General features: G+C 42.3%; 1 long non-coding RNA gene across 1 annotated transcript in view; it reads left to right on the top strand.

Annotated features, from left to right (window-relative positions):
* Window positions 1-200: 200 nt before the first annotated feature.
* Window positions 201-16,449, top strand: part of LOC123582827 — a 55,259-nt gene continuing 39,010 nt past the window's right edge. The window contains exons 1-4 of the long non-coding RNA XR_006704593.1: window positions 201-251; window positions 3,893-3,935; window positions 8,960-9,054; window positions 11,338-11,388. This is a non-coding gene — a long non-coding RNA (uncharacterized LOC123582827). The remainder of the gene's footprint in view (window positions 252-3,892; window positions 3,936-8,959; window positions 9,055-11,337; window positions 11,389-16,449) is intronic.

Below are 16,449 nucleotides of genomic sequence, written 5' to 3'. Positions count from 1 at the left end.
CCACCAGGCCACGATCAAGGAATAAGACCCCAGTACATTGCAATACAGAGCAGACTGGGGAGGGCACCTTTGGTGGTCTGCTAAGCACAGGGCCCCCTGTGCAGCACCAGAACCACTGGCTCCAAACACAGGCAGCCACCACTAGCACTGCACCATTCTAGAACTCTAGAACTTCAATCTTGTTTAAATTCCAGACAGAATCGTCTGTGGTTTTTGAGTCTACCTCACTTGCCACCGTTTCAAAGTCTAGAGTGAGTATATCTGATTGTCAGAACTTGGGCTGTATGGCCATGACCTAGTTGCAGGGGAGACTAGAAAGGTAACCAATTGGCACTTTCAGCCTCTATAGTGGGAGGTGGGCTCTGCTTCTCACTAAAATTTGTGAAGTTGGTAATTCCCCAACTTCAATGTTGGACGGAGGTTCTGATTCTGGGTGATCCAAAAGTGAAAATATCCATGAAAAGCCTTCAAAACATGTGGTCAGGTAGAGTTAGTAAAAAAAAAGCATCCCAGGTAGAGGAAAATAGAAGAAATGAAAACATTTAAATGGTGTTTTTCTAGAATGTAGAAAAAAAATAGTAGGAGAAAATTAATAGGCTAAACTTCACCTGGTTATAAGGAGTATTGAAATCTCAATCTCTCTGTCTGTGTTTCTTTTCTATTTAGTCATCATAATACATATTTTTGTATCAAACCAAAATGATCTCCTCTATTAGACCATAATCTTCTCAAAGTCAAGGATCATTTCTTACCTTGGAGAGACACCATGTTTGCTATGGAAAGCATTGGCATTCAGGTCAGATGGAACTGAGCTTGAATCATGGGTCTACTACTGATTAGCTAAGTAATAGTGGTTGTATAAGGCAGGCTCTCTGTGATTTGGTATCCTTGCGAGTAAAATGGAGATTGCACTTGCTTTTCTGTTTGGTAAATATTATATCCAGTATAAATAAGATTACAGCATAGATGTTCAGTAAAGATTTCCTTCATTACCTTATGTTTAGGCCCTTTCTGTTCCTCCTAAGGTCCTGCACTGGGCTTAGAAAACACTTGTCTGGTGTTTGCAGAAAGAATGAACTTTGCTTCATCACATCTGTAGATGTGCTTCTACCCCTTCCTGCCATATTTGAGCTGATTTCTGTAACAATTTAGGTAGCTTACTGTAGTTCCTTTTTACATGACAGCTTTGGGGAGATTTTTACATAGTAAAGGACTTCACTCGTGCTACTTTTTCTTTTTTTTTTTTAATTTTTTTAATGTTTATTTATTTTTGAAAGACAGAGAGAGACAGAGCAAAAGCAGGGGTGGGCCTGAGAGAGGGGGACACAGAATCTGAGGCAGGCTCCAGGGTCTGAGCTGTCAGCACAGAGCCGGATGCGGGGCTCAAACTCCTGAACCCCGAGATCATGACCTGAGCTGAAGTGGAATGATCAACCGACTGAGCCACCCAGGCGTCCCTTGTGCTACTTTTTCTTCATTTACTGAATAGTTCATTTGATAAATGGAACATCTGGTATGTGCCAGGCTCTTGGGATGAATTACATGAATTTCACCATCATGGAATATACGGTTGTTATAGGAGAGATGAGTTTTGAATTGCTATCGTATAATAGTAAGTGCTGCAGTAGAGGTAAACAGACAATGAGCAGCTCTCATGACCATCCAGCTTAGGAGTTCAACATACACCATTTTATTCCATTGTTATGCCATATAATTCTTAGGGTTTTCCCAAAAATATGAGCAATCAGATAATGATGTCTAAGTGTTTTATAAGAATATTTTTAGAAGAAGACATCTCTATACATGCCTCATCAATATGCTCAAACCACAACTTTCACTTTACTTTTATTTACCTGTCTTGTGGTCTTCTTGAGTAGGAATTAGTCAAAGGTCCCATCTCAAATTTCCTGCTTCATGTAGTTTCAAAAAGCTCTATTCCCAGAGTTTCATCTTGGCTTCTTCCTACTGAGAAGGATCAAGACAATAACAATTTCCACTGAGAACTAATTATGAAGATAGCAGTGAAATTACTATATCAACAGTCCCATTAATGTAATCACTCGAGAAACCGGATGGAAATTAGTGAAAGCTGTAACGTAGTAAGGGATTGGCCCACCGGAAGCACAGGAGTGATCACTGAACCCATCTGGCTCCAAAATCTGACACTCAGTCCTGAGAAGGAGGATGGAAAGAAGGCAGACACTGGACTTTCAGCAAGTCTTTAGCTGTTGAAAAGAGGTGAGGCCATGGAATACTAAATAGTTTAAATGAATTAATTAGAGTTAATACATGGACAAAGCTCAAGACCGTTCTAGAAAGGAAAAAACAAGTTGCAGAATAATATAAAAGACTTCCAAATCTGCAAAACAATGCTCTTTGATATTTATGTGTAGATACTCAAGTAAGAAAACTATCAAAATGACAGAAATGACAAATTCTGAGTTCAAGAGAGTGGTTATTTCTGGAAGGGAGGAAGGATGATGAGATCCAGGTAGGGACTCAAATATTATCATGATTTAATTAAAAATAGCAAAGATTTGAAGCAAATGGAAGGAAAATGTGTGAGAATTGAAGCTCTGCCACCCCATGGATACAGCCAAGGTGACAGAGAAAAGTGGATGGAACTGGTTGGGGAGGAGGGACATAAATCCAAGTCTTATCTCTGCTATGCTAGGTTGTGAAACCTCAGATGAGTTTCTTCAATGAATTTCTTCTGGGCTTCTTTTTGTAAGATGAGGAAAATCAGATTTAGCCATACCTTCTTTAAAGTGTTTCTGTGAACATTCCTTAATCAATGTGTATGAATACATTATGAAGACTGTTGAGTGTTCTCCAAATGAGGGTTTTTTTTTTTTTTTTTAGCAACCAATTATAGCTTTAGAGTATATTATGGTTAAGCCAGGAAAAGATTGAGATCAGCAACCAGACTATAGCAGGCAACCTCTGTATTTATCAGCAATATAGAGCTTAGACAGAAAACAGAGTGTTTCCAAAAACCTGCTAATCACTGAAGAAAAATATCCCTAAAACTCTGTGTTATGTTCCACATTCCCACCCACATGCCACCTTTAGGGTTGTCACATCGCTATCTCTGATGGTGCTCATTGGAACCTTCTGAGGGTGTGTGCTTACTGATACAAAGGGCAGAGTGTGGGTGGGAAAGAACATCTGACATTACCCTGAACTGCAATGGTCTGATGTTACCTATAGCTAATTACCTGCTCTTCCTTAAGGGTGTGAATACTTGTGCAAGATTCATTTGGATGCATGAGGCCAAGGGCTCTCTATCCAGACTTTCCCATGGGGAGTAGCTTACTGGAGACCCAGGGTGGATGCAATTATACCTTAGAGACTTTCACCTGCAGTCTTTCCTTAAAAGACGGTCACTTCAATGACACACTCGTCACCAAGGGTTTTGACTAATGATTTTGGGCTAAGACAGAGAACCTCTGCCAGTAGTCGTTTTGCCTATTGGTTTTTGTGTTTTTGCATTTGTCTCCACATGTCTGTCTCTATTGGCTGTGTCTGGCTGACCCTTACTGTTCTTTTTATTTCCTCCCAAGTCTTACCTGTCATTCATTTCTCCCCCCTCATTTCTCCTCCAAGCTTTTTGCTACTGCTGTGCATACTATACCTTGCTTTCTTGGATGTAGTCTCTCTTTTCTCTTTCTTTTTGGTGTGTGTGTGTGTGTGTGTGTGTGTGTGTGTGTGTGTGTGTTGTGGCTCTTTCTCCCTTTTGTCTCCTCATTTTGCGTTTTTCTGCATGTTATCTGATGCCTATTGTTTGGGGACCCCAGACTACTCTTTAGATTGGAAGGGTTGGAAATCTTTCTCTGTTAAAATGGTTACTCATACTTAAACCAGTTAATACTTTTTCCCTCTTGTTCTGCAGGAACACATTTTGTCTGAGTAGAGTGTGCCAGGAGAAAGCAAATGTGAGTCACCGTTCTTTTTCTTCTGTGTGTGCCATGGTTCTTTTACAAGACACCAAGGGTGAGAGAAGGCTATTGTTGTACTGAGTACCTTTTCCCTTGAGATTATGCTGAGTCATGGCTGAGGGAGTTACTTTTCAGGGAAGCAGACTCCAAGAAGGAGTTACTGGGTGAGCAATATGACCTTGCTGTTCAGATATGATTATATGTTGGGAATTCAGAGAGCAGTTCAGTAGACAGAAGAATCCTCATTTCAGGGAGTCATAATTTTCATGGTAGCATGTCCCTGCAGATGGTATCAGAAAGAAAAAGAAACAGCAGAAAAAAAAATGGCTTAATTTCTCCGAGATCCTGTGTGGTCACTTGTCCAGCCCATACTTACTACACTGGGACTGTGAAATGAAGATGGAATTTTCTTGGGTTTGTGGAACTAATTAGCTCCCCAAACTGACAAAAACATGAACTGAGGCATTGAAGAATGATGTAGAGGTATCTTTTTTTTTTTTTAAGTTTATTCATTTATTTTGAGAGAGAGAGAAAGGGAGCACAAGCAGGTGAGGGGCAGAGAGAGAGGGAGAAAGAACACCAAGCATGCCCCACACTGTCAGCATGGAGCCTGATGCGAGGCTCAAACCCAGGAACCATGAAATCATAACCTGAGCTGAAACCAAGAGTTAGAATCTTAACCGACCAAGCCACTCAGGCATCCCTAATTTTATTTATTCTTTAATTTTTTAACTTCTACATTTTTTAAGTTTTTAAAAATTTATATCCAAGTTAGCATATAGTACAACAATGATTTCAGGAGTAGATTCCTTAATGCCCCTTACCCATTTAGCCCATCCCCCCTCCCACAACCCCTCCAGTAACCCTCTGTTTGTTCTCCATATTTAAGAGTCTCTTATGTTTTGTCCCCCTCCCTGTTTTTGTATTATTTTTGCTTCCCTTTCCTTGTGTTCATCTGTTCTGTGTCTTAAAGTCCTCATATGAGTGAAGTCATATATTTGTCTTTCTCTGACTAATTTCACTTAGCATAATGCCCTCCAGTTCCATCCATGTAATTGCAAATGGCAAGATTTCATTCTTTTTGATTGCCGAGTAATTCTCCATTGTGATATAGAGGTATCTTAAGGCAGCTTTCAATGAGCAGAGTGTGGAATTCAAGGTAGCAAAACAGAGCTCCTGCCTCTCCCCAAGGTCTCCAATTCTTTTTGTCAATGTTGACAAAGGCTGTTGGCTCAAGGCACAGAAGCTTCAGCTGCCAATTCACACGTAGATGTTTCTCTAGGTTTTAACGTTAGGGTTGTGTCTAAGGCAGCCGTAAACTTTATTCTGATGAGTTCACACACAGTCCCTCCCACCACGTACACACAGTATGCATCATGCAGCCATGAGCATAGATGCACCCTTACACACAAACCCTGTGCAAAGTGTAGACAGGTTTCCCCTCTCTTTGGAAGTGACCTTGCCCTCATACCATGTCCTATGGGCTCTGATTTGATGCTTGCTGCTTCTTGCCAATGCACCTAAAGAGGCCAAGTGTCTTGATCTTACCTCCACACCCTTTTACTACTCCTCTTCCCTGCGGCCCTGGTTTTGACCCGTTCTCCTGGTTGCTGCATTGCTCTTTCTGCTGCTCTCATATGCTTCAAAAAAATGATCTTGCCTCTTCCCACTCAAATCAAAGAGCAACTTTATTGTTTCAAACTTGGGAGAGATGGATACAAAATAGTATAATGAAAACCCACATACCCATTATCCAGCTTCATCAAATCTTTATATTAAGCCATATTTGCAGGAGAATTCTTTAAAAGAAATTACACGTTATAGATATAATGGAGGCCTCCCGTGTACTCTTCTCAGATATATTTCCTCTCCCTCCCTCGCTCCCCAGAGGGGATCATACTCATGAATTCAGCCTTTATCATTTCCATCTATGTTTTTTATATTTTTGCCACATATGCTATGTACCCATAAAAATTATAAAACATTGTTATGCCCATTGTAAAAGTTGATATAAATGATGTCTTGTTGGAAATGTCACACTGTATCTTGGCTCTTTTGCTGAAGTTGTTTCTGGGATTTATTCAGAGTTGATAGATGTAGCTCTGGTGCTTTCATTTTTAAATGCCAGATGGTGTTGCAATGTTTGAATATAACGTAATTGACCCATTCATTCTCCTGTGGGTGGGCATTAGGTTATTTCTATTTTTTTTTTTGGACTTGTTTTGATTCTATCACATACAATCAACATTCTTGTACATGTGTTTTGTGCACATATGTTAGAGGTTCTTTATGGCATTTATAGATTTTAAATTTGCAGATCAAAGGGTATGTACATTTTCAGCTGGGCTAGATAATGCCAGATAGCTTCCTAACATCATAACAATGCATACTCCTCTGTGAGTATATGGTGTTCCCTGGCTTTCTTCATCTTTGCTAGCCTCTTCATCATCAGATTTCACATGTTTTGCCAATCTGATGGTTGAGGGCATCTCACTGTTGTTTTACTTTGCATATTCCTCATTGCTAGAGACGTTAATTCATTTTTTCATGTGTCTGTTGGCTACTTGGGTTTTCTCTACTGGAAACTGCCCATCATACTCTGTCCATTTTGCCTCTTGGGTGTGATTAGCACCTTCCCTCCAAGAAAAAGAAAGGGCATTCTGTATTCACGTGTTGACACAGCACATTGTCCAAGCCATAAAATACAAACCCCATCCCTGCTGGTGGTAGGCAGAAGTCCAAGCTCCCTCACTTAGAGGCAGAATTCCCAGCCCCTGGTGCACACACATTTTCCTTCAGTATTCAGCAAACACTAACCTAGGTACTGCTGTGAAGGGATTTTTACAGATGTGATTGAAGTCCCAAATCAGTTGACCTTAAAATGGAGATCTTCTGTAGTCCTGATGTAATTCCACGAGACTTTCGAAAGCAGAGAGTTTTCTCTGTCTGACTATAGAAGAAAAGGTCAGGGACACACTCTGGCCGACCTGAAAGAAAGCCAACATCCATGTTGGGAACTGCCTTATGAAAACTGCACCTGGCAGAGACCGCAGGGAGCCTCAAGATCTGAGAGCTATTCCCACCAACAGCTGGAAGGGAAATGGTGACCTGAGTCCTCTCTTGCAAGGAAATAGATTCTGCTAACAGCCAGTGAGCTGGAAGGAAGATCCTGAACCTTAAAGAGAATGGCAGCCCTCACCTGGTGAGACCATACCTTGGTGTGCTGACCCTGACCTACAGAAACTGTGATAATACATATGTGTTGTTCTACACCACTAAGTTTATGGTCATTTGTTACAAAGCAATAGAAGACTAATGCCCCCATCTCCCAGCTACTGTAAGTGCCTGCTGCATCCTTACCACTTAGAGCTTTAGCCTCAGTCTACCTTCCCTTCTCTTAGGTAAGGTTTATTAAAATACCCATAGAATTACCCATGCTTCCTGACAGTATTCAATCCAGGGTGAAGCCTTGCTTACTTATACCTACCCTAAATCCCCTAACACAAACCCCAGTCCTATGATTCTGTACATCCTCTCATGGGGATGCCCCACAGTCTCCCATGGTGTGTGTTTCCACTTGCTGCCAGGTGCAATAAACCCAACTCCTTCTATAGGTGTGTTCCTGCTGTCCTTGGCTGGAGGTCACTGATGCCCTGAATAGGATAGACGCCTGCACTTTTGAACCACCTTGGGTACTCATTGGCCGTATTACCTTCCTGAGTCATCTATTTTAAGAGGTATTAGACTTTTCTTCTGTAGAATGAGAAGGTGGGACTAGTTGATCTAGAGGGAAAATGTGTGTGGGGGAAATCGGCACAGACCTTTGGAGTTTGTCAGTCCTAGGTTTAATCTCTATTCTGCTTTTACTAGCTATGTGGTTTGGGCTACACATTCATCTTCCTGAGCCTCAGTTTTTTCATCTCTAAATTGGGATCAACAAACCAAACAGGTTTGGTGTGAGGATTAATTAAATGTAAATTTCTTGGACTACACGGATGGTCCCTCCAATATCTCTACTCAATTTTTAAAATTATTTTTAATGTTTATTTATTTTTGAGAGAGGGACAGAGACAGAGTGTGAGTGGGGGAGGGCAGAGAGAGACACACACAGAGAATCTAACGCAGGCTCCAGGCTTTGAGCCATCAGCACAGAGCCCAATGCTGGGCTGGAACCCACGAAACACGATATCATGACCTGAGCCAAAGTTGGGTGCTTAACTGACTGAGCCACCCAGGTGCCCCAATCTCTACTTAATTTTAAATGCACATAAACTTTATAGCAATAAAAAGTATTTTGACAATAGAGGATGCTGATGTTAACTAATGCTTGTTTTGACTACCTTAACATTTCAACTGTTCAAAATGCCTGATGCCAGCAAGATGTTAACAAGGGTGTGGTACAGGCAGTGATATATGTGTTTATTGCCCCCTAAAAAGGGAAAACATATTTTTCTATTAGGAGATTCCCAGTGAATTTCCTTTTTCCTTCCTTCTTCCAAAAGATTCAAGCTCTTAACCTTTATGGTTATGTTATAACCTTTGCTGGTATGTATTAAAGTGGTGGTTCAATTTTATATCACCAACGCCACTCACACACATGGACAGAATCTCACCAGGCTTTGACTCTCCAGGGGATCTCATCAGCATTCATAGCTGTTCCTTGCAAACAGTGCCTGTGTAGAGCTCCTCCAGGAGTCCCCTTCCCTTCGTCTTCCTGGGGACCCCCAAAGAGCAACTTGAAGCCCTCATGTGCGGAGACACTTCTGGATTGTGGCTCACTGCACCACTGCTTTGGACCGGGCCCCCACTCCCCGCCTGCCCGGAGCCCTGCCTGAGCTGTCTGCTCCCTCCACCACTCTCAGATCAAGGCCATGCCCCTTTTAGGCCTCAGTTTTGCAGGTGCCTTGCATTTGTCTGTGAGGTAAGGCTAACAGATGGGTCTCACAGCAATGTTGCTGGGGTCCCCAGGGATGACAGATAATGTGAGCACTTGTTTAACTCATCGGAGTTCTTTCTCGCAGGAGATACACTTGCCACCAAGATGTCTGGGTTCAGATGGATTTGAGGAAAAGCCACCACTGCCTCTCCCCACCCCTCAGGTCTGGACCTGTATCAGGTGTGGCTTATCCTGTCAAAACTTGTGTTAGGGCACCTGGGTGGCTCAGTTAAGCAATTGACTTCGGCTCACGTCATGATCTCACAGTTCGTGAGTTAGAGGCCTGTTTTGGGTGAGTTCGAGCCTGCCCGGGTAAAACATGAGCGCTGCTGCGGGTGAGCCCCACTTCTCTCTCTCTCCCCCTCTCTCTCTACTCCTCCTGGGATTCTCTCTCTCTCTCTGCCCCTCACTCACTTGTGCCCTCCCTCAAGAAACAACAACAACAACACCCCCCCCCCAAACTTGTGTTAGAGTTCTTCAGAGAAACAGAAGCAATAGGACAATATATATGTGAGGGGGGAGGATTTATTATAATAAGAAAATGGATCATGTGATTATGAAAACTCAGAAGCCCCATGATCTGCAGTCAGCAAGCTGGAGACCCGGGAGAACCAGTGAAAGTTTGAGTATGAAGAGCCAGGAAGTCTCATGGTGTAAGTCTTAGTCTGAGGGCAGGAGAAGACTGATGTACCCCTCAGCAGTTGGGCAAAGATTGTAAATTCTCACTTCATCTGCTTTTTATGCTATTCAGGGCTCCAACAGGCCCACTCACACTGAGGAGGGCAATCTGCTTTACTCAGTCTACTGATTTATATGTCAATCTCATCTAGAAACGCCCTCACAGATACCCTGAGAAATGCTGTGTGACCAAATATCTGAGCACCCTGTCGCCCAGTCAAGGTGATGCCTCATATTAACCCTCACAAAACTCTTCAGAGATGAAATCTGTGGGTGGCCCTGAAATCTCTTCTTCCCTGAAAGCTGTCTTCTGAGCCATGCTGGTTCTCTAGACGTATTTTGTCTATATCTGAATCTAAATAACCAACAATTCCTTATTCCTTATTCTGACCAACCAACATGTTTAGGGAGCACCCCTCTGGGTCAGGCATTACTCCAGGTGCTGGGGATGTAAGGGGGACAAGAGAAGTAACATTGCTGCTGTCAGGTAACCTGTGCAGTGACAGAGCCAATGAACAAGTACCATGATAAGACAATTAAAGAGTATGATCAATGCCAAGGAGGAAATAAATAGAGGGGGTAGGGTATGGGGGTGAGATACTTAGAGTGGCCTACTGTCTTTGTTTGCTCGGGCTGCTGTAACAAAAACCATTACCAGGTGGCTTAAACAAACAGTTCTCACAGTTCTGGAAGTCTGAGATCAGTGCCGGTGTGTTTGGGTTCTGGTGAGGGCCCTCTTCCTGGACTGCAGAAGAATGTCTTCTTTTGTTTTTAATGTTTTGTTTATTTTTGAGAGAGAGCTTGAGCAAGGGAGGGGCAGAGAGAGAGGGGGACAGAGGATCCAAAGCAGACTCTAATCTGACAGCAGCAAGCCCAGCGCAGGGCTAGAACTCATGAACCGTGAGATCATGACCTGAGCCGAAGTCAATGCTCAAATGACTGAGCCACTCAGGCTCCCCCAGAGGGATGTCTTCTTGCTGTGTTCTCACATGGGGGAGAGAGACCTTTGGCCTCTTCATTTTCTTACAAATACACTAATCCCATCATGGGGGCTTCATCCAAATCCAATTACTCCCAAAGGGTCCAACTCTAAACACAACCACATTGGGGATTTGGGCCTCAACATGTGAGTTTTGGGGGGACACACACATTTAGTCTACAGCAGCAGGTGAGACCTTCCTGGGAGGAGTCACAAGGAGGCAGATGCAGAATAAACAGGATCACGTTTGCAGAGTCACAGAGGAGCTGCTGATCATGCCAGGTCCTAAAGGCCTTGGTCAAGGCGTTTGGATTTCATTCCAGTAAGCAATATGAGGCAAATAAGTTACATGAACTTTGTCATAGTTAGAATAAAGGCTAGGCTAATGTAACAAAGCCACCCAAAAACATTTAGTGGCTTCAAGAACACAGAAATTTATTCTTCTTTCATACTAAGGTCCAAGATAGGTAGGTAGCCTCTGCACCATGACTCTTAGGAGCCCAGGCTGGCAGATGCCATTCTCAACAAGTGACGTGGAAGTTGCACACATCACTTTCAACTACAACCGACGGGCTAGAACAAGTCCCATGGGCACACCTGGCAGTAAGAGAAACTGGGAGATCCTTTCTCTAGCTGTCCAGCCATGTATCCTGGAAAGAGAGGAGAAAAAAACTGAGGAAGGGCAGTACAACGGGCCTGGTGGAATTTGTCACATCTTGTTTGGTGATGCTAGAGGAAAGTATATCTGTATTAAGTTTTATATGGTTTCTCTGTTAATTGATAATTTTTTTTTTTGTTTGCTCCAGGTGTCATCTGTGAAAGGAAGATGTATTCTATTCTTGGAGTGAAGCCTTGGGGTAAGATTCAAGGTTGTTGATGGTGGGGGGAGGTGTTGTCAGGAGACAGAAGCTCAGAACACTACCCGGGGCTCTAAGTTAATTGAGCAGAAACAATGATTTAGTCAATTGTCATTCGAGTCAGATATGTCTGACACACTCTATCATCAAAGCCAAGGCATTTTGGGAGAGAATGATTATTCCCATTCATTACATGCGGAGATTTTAGACACTTCAAAACCGTTGGATTACAAAGTTGCTGGGGCAGAACCTGCAAAAGATAAAGTTATAATTGAAAGCTACTTACGTGATATATTCAAAATGAGTTCAACATTCTACTTCTAGGCATGTTAAGAAATCTCAAATAATTGTTTTTGGCCAGAGCTAAATTTTGAACCCCTAAGACAGATGGTTCTGACATGCTCTCACTCAAGTAATGTTAATGGTTTCTGTTGTTTATTACATGCTATCACCGAGTTCCTTCTGCAGGTATGAGGATGACAGGCCCTTGTAATCATTTTATTTAAACTCACAATATCCCTGGGTAAGTTCTGGATTTAGCAAATAAAATACAGGATGCCAGGTGAAACTTGAATTTTATATAAATAATAAATAATTTTTCATAGTAAAAGTATGTCCCCAATATTGCATAGAACATACTTATAATAAAAAACTGGGTGGCTCAGTTGAGTGTTCAACTCTTGATTTTGGCTCAGGTCATGATCTCATGGTTCATGAGTTCAAGCCCCACATTGGGCTCTGTGCTAACAGTGTGGAGCCTGCTTGGGATTCTCTCACTCTCTCTCTGCCCCTCCCCTACTCTCTCTCTCTCTCTCTCAAAAATAAATAAACTTAAAAAACAATAACTTTTTAAAAAATGTTATTTATTTGAAATTTAATTTTAACCAGGCATTCCTGCATTGTATCTGGCAACCACACCTGAAAAGTAAGTGGTACCATCCTCATTTTTCACATGTAGAAATGGGAGATTCAGGGACGCTTAAGTGGCCTCCTTGGGTCATATAGCCAGTAAGGATGAGTACAGGATTTAGACACAGTCTTTTGGATTTTTAAGTTCATGACCTTGCCAGCACATTGTGTTTTTATCCTTTAGAGTGCTCCTTGATACCCTGCGGACCTGGCCCTAACTTCCCTCCAGTCTTACATCACCTCTCCTGTGCTCAGCTCCAACAGAACTCTGCTGGCTGCCAGGGCATCCCTGTCCTCAAGAAGCTCCCATCCATTAGAGGCCAGAATCCAGATAAGAATCCAGCTTATTATAGTACAAAGTGTTAGGTGAGGGGGACCAGTTGAGGAAATAATTTAATCTGTAGTAAAATACCATTGATTGGGTGGTTTAAACAAAGGGAATTTGTTTTCTCTCAGTTCTGGAAGTTGGGAAATTCAAGATCGACATGTTGGCAAGGTAAATTTCATTCTGAGGTCTCTTTTCTTGGCTTGCAGGTGACCACCATCTCACTATGTGCTCATATAACCAATTCTTTGTATACATGCTATGGGGGGAGAGAGAGAGAGAGACAGATATATATATATTGAGCGAGAGCTCTGGTGTCTTTTCCCACAAGAACATGAATCCTATCAGATTAGGGCCTCATCCTTATGACCTTATTTGACCTTAACAACTTCCTTAGAGCCCCCCTCTCTAAATACAGCCACACTGGGGATTATGACTTTAACATACAAATTTTGGGGGGACATAAACATTCAGTCCATATCAGAGGGACAGTGAAGACTTCATGGGGCGGTGACATTTAAGCTAGGTTTAGAAAAATCAGCAGGCATCAACAAAGGAGGAATAAAGATGTTCTAGGTGGAGAGCACAAAACTATGTGCTATGTTAGAGGAACAGTGAGCAGTTCTGGCTTTGGAGCATTGACTTTCAAGCTTTTGTCTAGCTTTTGTGGACCAGAGCATCACCTGGGAAATTTGTTTTCAATTCTGCATCAGTACATGGGCTTAGCAGTCTGCAACATGACCAGAAACCAGGTGATTCTGTTACAGATGGTCTACCAGTCACACTGAGAAACTTGTTTCCAGAAAGCCCCCAGAGATGAAGCTGAATGGGCAGATTGCACCAGGTGGTGAAGAGTTTTTATGCTAGATTGAGAAGTTAAGATCTTATTTGAATGACAACTTTAGACATTCCTAAGGACAGAGATCAAGATGAAGGCTCCTCAAATAAGAATAGAGGTGTTTCTTGAAGTTTCACTTTGAAAAGATTCCAAATAATAAAACTAGAGCCACATTGATAATTCATCTCAATGGCATCTGGGACTAGGGTTAATCCCAAGGATCAGCTGGAGATAGGGATGCTGGCCAGATGTGCTGTGGGTTGACTGACTTTTATTTATTAAAAAAAATTTTTTTAATGTTTATTTATTTTTGAGAGAGAGAGAAACAGACAGAGCATTAGTGGGGGAGGGGCAGAGAGAAAGGGAGACACAGAATCCAAAGCAGGCTCAGGCTCTGAGCTGTCAGCACAGAGCTTGACATGGTTCTTGAATTCACAAACCGTGAAATCATGACCTGAGCTGAAGTTGGATGCTTAACCGACTGAGCCACCCAGGCACTCCGACTGACTTTTAGATGCTTGGCTTCTGTCTGTCAGAGCTTGACTGAACATATGTTTCATTCTGGTAGAATTTTCAGCCAGTTGAGCCAGAAAACCGGTGAATGATTTTTTCAGGCTGAAGAAACAATGTATTTGTCTTAATACTATTTTGAAAAAGAGCATCTAGTGGATTAAACATAATGATAATATAATATCTGTTTTCTGATTTATTCATTTAAAAGTTAATAAGCACACCCCTCTTTAAGTAAATTAGGAAAACACTAAAAAGTAGAAGAAAAAAGTCACTCATTATTACTTCCCAAACAAAATACATTACTTTTTTTGATTTTTAAAATTTAAAAAAGTTTATATTTTAAATAATTTCTTATTTGATGTTGTTTCCTATTTGGACTGCCTGTTTGCAAATGTCCCCAGCTTATCTCAACGAATGTGACTTTTTAAAAAATTGGACCTGAATTGATGACCTAGTTTAAATTATATTCAATTTGACAATATCTACTGAATGCCTGCCATGTACATCGTTTTGAGTTAGATCCTGTGGTGGTTACAAAGATTAACAAGACATAGCACTTGACTTAAGTAGGTTATTAGCTAGTGAGACAGCCAGACCTGTGTAGAACACGATAGAAGGATAATATGGCGGTCAACAAAGAAACAAGCTAATTCCAGTTGAAATGTTTATGTGTAGGGTGGAAATGAAGTACACAAACAGAGGTTTTTGAGAAGTTCCATTGAGCTGGAACTGAAAGGGTCCTTTGGCATTCAAGTATAATCTGAAGAAAGGAGAGCAAATATGTGAGACCACATGGTACTGGTCTTGGCAAGTGTGGTCATCATGCTTGAGTAAGTCATGAAGTAGAGAATGGGTCCATCTGAATTCTGAGTGGCTCTCCCTGCAAAAAAAGAAGAGTCAGTGAAGGAGAAGAGATTATATTTCCCATGGGGTGTTGGAAAGCAGTGAGGGTCTCTGGGCACAGAGATGATGGCCAGGGCAGGGAGAGGATGTGCAGGGAGAGTGATGTGGCAGGGAGGTAGGGAATGTATGTGTGTGCTCATGTGTACACGTGTGTGCAGTGTGTGTGTATGTGCATGAGCTCATGTGTGTGCACGTGTGTATGTGTGTAAGCAGAAAAAGGGAGGGTGAGAGATTGATTTTTAGCAGTTTGCTGTTGTGAAAAACATTTGATAAAGAGAGACTGTAAAGAGGATTCTAGAAATCTTTCCCTTTAAAAAAATTTGTTTTTACATTTATTTATTTTTGATAGAGAGAGACAGAGCACAAGTGGGGGAGGGGCAGAGAGAGAAGGTGACTCGAATCTGAAGCAGGCTCCAGGCTGTCAGCACAGAGCCGGATGTGGGGCTTGAACTCACAAACAGTGAGATCATGACCTGAGCCAAAGTCAGACGCTTAACCGATTGAGCCACCCAGGCACTCCTAGAAAGCTTTCTATATGACATACCTTATAAACTCCATAAGCCACTTTTTCTCACCTTTTAAGAGTATCCTTGAAGAATGTGGTGTCAGATAATTGCTGTTTTGGGATGAGTTGACACGCAGAGTCAGATGGCCCACTATAGTCTGACTTCCTGTATGTTTTCTAAGATTGGGCCCTGAAAACTTTCCATTGATTGAGATGTATTTTCATTTTCTTGTTCTCTCACACTGGGTCAGTTATCTATTGCTGTAGCAGAGCACCCCAGATCTCTGTGGGTAAAAACAACTGTTTTGTTGCTTGTGAATCTGTGGGTCAGGAATTTGGGCAGAGCTCTGTGAGGACGGCTCATCTGTTTCATGTGGTGTCATTTGAGATCCAATATACCTCCCTCACATGCATGGAGTCCCAGTGTGGTTGTCAGCCCAGGGATCTTGGCTTTCTTTCCTCTCCCTGTAATTTCTCATCCTTGAGGATCTCTCCCTCTATGTGGCCTTTTTCTCTGGAAGGAGATCCTGGACCTCTTTACATGGTGGTTGTATCAAAACAAAGAGCAAGTGGAAGCTGCAGGGCTCTTAAGATCTAGAACCTCACAATGTCCCTTCTACCACATTCAGTTGACCAAAGTAAGTGTCAAGACCAGTCCAGATTCAAAGGGTGGGGGAATAGACCCTGTGTCTTGGTGGGAGATGCTGAAACATGCTATGGTCATGATTTCCAATCCCCCAAATTTCCCAACAGCATTCCCAGGGGCTTCTTTTTACCAGCCCTGGCCCTGCCCTCCCAGTGAAAGTCTCCAGGTTCTCAAGCAGGCAGCCTCAACCTGGGGTCCCACACTTGCTCGACGGCCACCCCAAACCCTCTGCGGATGGGATGGGGCCCAGAGTAGAGACTCCGTATGTCGCATCTTCACGGGTCTCCTCTCCCCTTCCAGGAAAGAATTCAGTTTCCTGGAGAATTAGGACATCCCAAATTGTGTTTGGGTTACATATATATGTAGTAAACTCCTTTTTTAAAAAGCCAGGGACTGGGGTGCCCAGGTGGCTCAGTCAGTTA

This window comes from Leopardus geoffroyi, chromosome B1, assembly GCF_018350155.1.
Source record: "Leopardus geoffroyi isolate Oge1 chromosome B1, O.geoffroyi_Oge1_pat1.0, whole genome shotgun sequence".
In the NCBI taxonomy this organism is placed as follows: Eukaryota; Metazoa; Chordata; class Mammalia; order Carnivora; family Felidae; genus Leopardus; species Leopardus geoffroyi.
The sequence above is the reverse complement of the archived record's forward strand: the minus strand, read 5'-3'. Positions and strand labels throughout refer to the sequence as shown.